Source organism: Bremia lactucae, linkage group LG3, assembly GCF_004359215.1.
Source record: "Bremia lactucae strain SF5 linkage group LG3, whole genome shotgun sequence".
Taxonomy (NCBI): domain Eukaryota; phylum Oomycota; class Peronosporomycetes; order Peronosporales; family Peronosporaceae; genus Bremia; species Bremia lactucae.
This window is the reverse complement of record NC_090612.1, coordinates 1,488,879-1,494,603: the sequence shown is the minus strand read 5'-3', so window position 1 is coordinate 1,494,603 and position 5,725 is coordinate 1,488,879.

Below are 5,725 nucleotides of genomic sequence, written 5' to 3'. Positions count from 1 at the left end.
CTAGGATGACATCAAATTTGTCATCCAAATCCAGTACGATGAAACTATCATCGTACTGTTAATCTTTTAACGTGTAGTGAAATTTCACTACGCGTTTTATAACTGTTATCGATGCGCCTGTCGCTAGACGCACCGTCATCCTCGTTGGAGGGATGTCGCGCACAACATATTTGAGCCTACGACCCTCTAGCGACTGGCGACGAATAAAGTTATTCGACGCTCCACAGTCCACCAGGGCTCTGAGTGACAAATTATTTGTCACTTTTAATTTCAAGGTAATGAGGGATACCCCATCAGCAGGTGAGGAGACACATAATGATTGTGTGTCTGGAGCAACTTTAGTCCAGAAATTTGCAGATTTTCTTGAGGTTGCTGGACTAGTAGGGCCGTTGCGCCCCTACTAACCCCGACCGTTTTTTGGCGGTCCGCCTAGCTGTTACGATTTCGCAACAACGTCGGACCCGCGACCGTTGCCCTTTTTGGCATTCGGTCCATAATTACGTTCAGTACCTCTCGGTACTGGGCGTGAAGCACTACACTCATGAGCGTTGTGTCCAAACTTTTGACTGCGATAGCACTTCTGCAATCGCTTGCTGTTCGAAAAGCAAGGTTTTGTCGTTTTCGACATGAGAGAGGTCCATAGGTTCTGGACCTCCAAGCTCGTGTCGTCTTGGAGGACGATACGATGGCGAACTAGCTTGAGCCTGTTTCAAGCAAAAGTCCTCCTGGTTCGCAACGTATATTCCTTCTTCAAGCGTATCCGACTCCGAGCGGAACAGGTGGGTCTTTACGGAACCATCCGTTAGACCTTGCATGAACACCGTAATCATCGTGTGTTCATGAATTGGGTTGTTCGTGATACAACTCGCTACAAGTCGAATGTGCTGGGCATAAGCGTGAACATCACGCTTGCCTTGCTTGGGTTTCAGAAGCTCTGATCGAGCTCTGAACTCAGCCCAAGGCGGTTCAAACGTCTGTTTGAGCCGGGCTTACAAAAGCCTCTAGCGACCCAAAGACATATGGGTAGCGCAACTTAAGGCCTAGTGCCCAAGTTTAAGCACGGCCTGCCAAATTTGATTGAGCAAATGCGACTTGCATTTGCGCGTCGACGACGTGACGAGCCCTTATGGTATCTCCAACTCGACAAACCATCTTAAGAGGGTGTAACGGGCTAAAGTTGCCCTAATGATACACAGTCCCCGTTAAGTACACTTGGTGTACTTAAGGGGATGGTCAATTACTAAATTAAAGTAATTAGACCCAGCACGTACATTCGTGCTTGCGAGGTATGTCAACGGGTGAAGCCTAGCCATTCATCCCGTGCACCGCTTCAACCTCTACCACTTCCGGCAGAGTGTTGGAAGTCCGTATCTATGGATTTCGGCTTCGGATTTTCTGAAGACGACTACAAAAACAATGGAGCATTTGTTTTTGTAGACAGATTCAGCAAGATGGTACATCTTGCTGCGGTACCAGAGTCGATTACGGCTCCGGGTTGTGCCCGTGTCTTTATCGACACGGTATTCAAACTCCATGGGTTACCCCGTTAATTGGTCTCAGATAGAGATCCAAGATTCACGGCGGAGTTCTGGCAATTCGTGTTCCGATCTCTCGGAACACGCTTGACTATATCGACATCCGATCACTCAGAAACGGATAGTCAAACAGAACGCGTAAATCACGTCCTCGAAGAGATACTTCGAGGTTACGTCCAATCGTATCCGAATTGGAGCGAGTTTTTACCGATGGTCGAATTCGCCATCAATAATTCGGCGCATGCGTCTACAACGCATACACCGTTCTTTGTTAATGGCTTACGCCATCCTCGCATACCCACCCAATTAAAGGAATCCTCTAGTTTAAGGGGGGGCTAGCACGAGCAAAACAATTTTTGGCTCATGCTCATCACGCGTCGAAGTTAACAACGACGCGAGTGATGTCAATGTCGAAGAAAACGACATCGAAGATGATAATAATCTCATGGTACGTACCCGGCAATTTTCTTGCCCAATTTCCAGTCTCCATCGTGAGCTGATGAGTTCTTCTTGACGCTTTGTGGACCGCAAAAGAAGTGCCCGGTCTCATGCAGCGTGAAAATTATATTAAAATTCTAACAAGTGATTGAAATGATTTCACTGTCACCGCTCCATTTACTCCAGTAGCCGGTAAAATATCGAGTTTAGATTCATCCATCACATTCATTCCAATTTTGGTCGATGGGTGTACGTACACCATACGCCTTTTCAAGACCGTGCTCTCTTAGCATGTCCACAATTCCAAGTTCCTGATCGAATGTGTATTCATAAGCTTCGTTGTATTTGTATGCGCATGCCTAAAAACTTACGAGCCCATCCGAGATTTTTCACCGATAGAGACGTGAGCTCACCAAAGAATTTTTCCACCTCACTGTAATCAGTTCCAGATACCAAAAGGTCATCCACGTATCCACCGACAATTATAATGGGACCACTTGTCCATCTAAATCCACGCGAATACCTGTTAGTCTTTGTTTGAAACCAATGTCCTCCAGCTTCTGGTGCAACAATTTGCTCCACAATCTCCCTGCTTGCTTCAAGCCATACTGCATTTTTCAGCTCCAATACCATTTCATTGTTGCTCGAAACACCTAGCTTTGTTTTCAGCTCCTTCGTAATCTGCATTCCTTGCGGAACCCGACTGTAGATGTCCAGATTCCCTTTTTTTCGGCCTTAACACAAGCATTTGGTACGTCTCCGTGCTATGCAGAAACGCTCCATTTTCTTGCCAGAGCGAAAAACATTTTTACTCTGGACATCCTATGAAAGCTCCAAAAGTAATGCCATAGTTCATGCCAACAACTTGTTTGTTTTCACACGCGATATGTCTTGCCTTCAAACGCTCTATACCGCCTTCCGTGTTGTGCTTGGTTTTAAACACCCACTTCGAATTTAGAGCTCGAACGTTTTCTAAGGTTTCGACCCCGTTCTATATATACTCCATTACTTTCTAAAGCTTGTAGCTCTTCGGCAATCGCCGTCATCCACCCTGCTTTGCGATCGCTACCCATAGCTTCGCCAAAGTTGTTTGGAGACGATGTTATCTGGGGGTAACAAGTTTTTCTTCCGTGTCTACGGAGTCTTTCTCTGACTTCGTATGATTAAAATGGTGACTCGTCACCTCCTCCACTTCTTGCGAAATAGCTGTGTCGCTATCTTGTCCAACGTTTCGTGCGGACTTATCTGATACAGCAAACTCAGTGTTCTTCAAATACAACCCACGCACTTGTTCATTTTTAGTCTTGTTTAACGTCTCAATTTCGTTCAAGTTGGGTTACTACAACCACTTTATCCTTGAGTAGGTAGACTCGTACCCCTTGGTCACTTCACCAATGCCAGTAATAATCCCAGATTGGCGTCGTTGTGCAAATAAAATATTTCTTGAATACCTTGCCCTTTTTGCTCACGTTAAGTGGCTTACCATCAGGTTGTAGACAGACCGCTTCACATAATTCAACATCTTCAAGTCACGAATCGTCACTGACCAAGTGTCTGCTCGAACAACTATCTAAAATTCAAAAATCCTTGGATTCAGCGGACGCTTCGTTAATGGCCAGCGACAAATTTGGACGCAGTCGACGTAAACGCTTGTGCTTTGGACACGCTGCCTTGAGATGTTCAACTTCATTGCATGAATGGTATCGACGCGTGTCCTTACCATTTCGCCCTGAGCGTTCCGTAACGAATCCTATGATTTCTCTTCCAAGAGTTTTTTCCTTGACAGAGTGTAACTCATATGCCTGAGCAAAATGGGCAAGTTGCTCCGTTTGAATCAAGTGATCAGTTCGCGTGTGGTCCACCTTGGCCAACAGAACCGTTCAAATTCCTTCCGAAGCGTACTGTGCGATATTATCGAAAGCCAAATAGTCACCACCATTTCCTCAAACTTCCGAGAGGCCGTCAGATACATGTAATGTTTTGGCCAACTCCTCTTGGGGTCCTTTCTTTGTGTAAAAAGCTTCATCACTTGAGCCGGCGTGATGCTATTCTTAAATGCTTCCTGCTTTCGCGCGCACGCCGTCGTGGGCAGTGCTCTTATCATCCGCACGCTTTGGGCTCATAACCTGTTAGAAGTAGGACGAAACCTACCAATTATTGAACACACAGAAAAGGCAAAAGAGATAGTGTTATTAGTTGCATTTTCCCTAGCTTGCTACAAATCTTCACGGCAGGAGAAATCAGGAAATGAAACCCCTAAAGTCGTTCGGTGTAAATACGATAACCAAAAATAGTACCCGTACAACTTTGTTGCATTGTTGTTATTACTGAGTTTGTCCCCTTCAATATTGATTTGATCAACATTGGTATCTCCGCGTTGACCCTTCGGTCAGTGCGGAGAGCAAGAGCTAGAAAGTTCTTTGCTCGAGCGAGTCTCTCCCCCCTCTTGAATTAGAGTCACTCTCAAACAAGGTGGTATACGTGGGTGGCTTAAGCCATTCATGAAAAAGGTGCATTCTTTGTAGAATCATGCACTGAATTGTTGATGGCAAATTCCATAATTTGCAAGAAATCGCTCCAACTCTTAACAGAGTGGACGTATCCGCGAAGTATCTCTTCAAGAATGCGTATTGCCCTCTCCGTCTGACCATCTGTTTCAGGATGATCAGAAGTTGACATTTTCTACTGTGTTCCAAGTGATTTGAACACAATTTTGCCAAAATGCTGCAGTGAATCTAGGGTCTCGATCTGAGACCAGTTCGTGGGCTACTTCATAGAGTCGTAATATCGTGTCGACAGAGACACGAGCAGAGCCTTTCGCTGTGATCAACTCCGGTACTGCAGCAAGATGTACCATTTCGCTGAAACGATCAACAAAAACAAGAATACCATCGTTCTTATATTCGTCGTCGGGAATCCGAAGATGAAATCCATGAATATAGATAGCCAACACTCTGCCGGAACAGGCAGAGGTTGTAACGGAGCACGGGATGAAGCACTTGGCTTTACTCGTTAGCAAACTTCGCAAGCACGTATGTACTTGCGGACGAATTCATACCGGCGTGGCCAGTAAAAGTCGCGACTTATCCTAAGATAGGTCTTCTCTCGTCCACGATGACCACTTATTGTGCATCGTGGCACTCATACATGATGCGTAAATGCAAATCATTATGGTGGGGACGACGACGTGATGTTTGTGTCGCCAGCAATCGATGTGTAGTACAGTGACCCATTGCGTGTTGTGTATGGATCTGTTGAGGATCCATTCAACTTTGACAATCCCTTTAAGGACTGTTGGGATGAATTTCTTAAGAATCGATCAATCCTTTAAGCGCCTTATCTTCTTGATAAGCTCTTCTAATGTCGTTGAGTAATGTTGACGTCAGAACACTTATCGTTGCAACAGTGGCCTTATGCTCACTGTTGAGTTGCGCAGCCAGCTCAAAATCGGGCCGGCGCGAAAGGGCATCAGTGACAACGTTAAGTTGTCCTGATATACTCCACGGGGAAGTTATACTTCGCAAAAAATCCAACCATCTCGCCATTCTTTGCGAGAGGTGTGGACTGTTTACGGCTGTGCGTAAAGACGCATGGTCCGTATAAACAATGAACGGTCTATCTCCCAAGGGATAGACCCTAAACTTAGCCAGTGCGTATTTCTTGACAATGAGTTACTTGTCATGCACTGAATAGTTGGGTTCAGCTGTTTAAGGCTGACGCGATTGATAGCAGACGACGCGCTCTGTGTTATC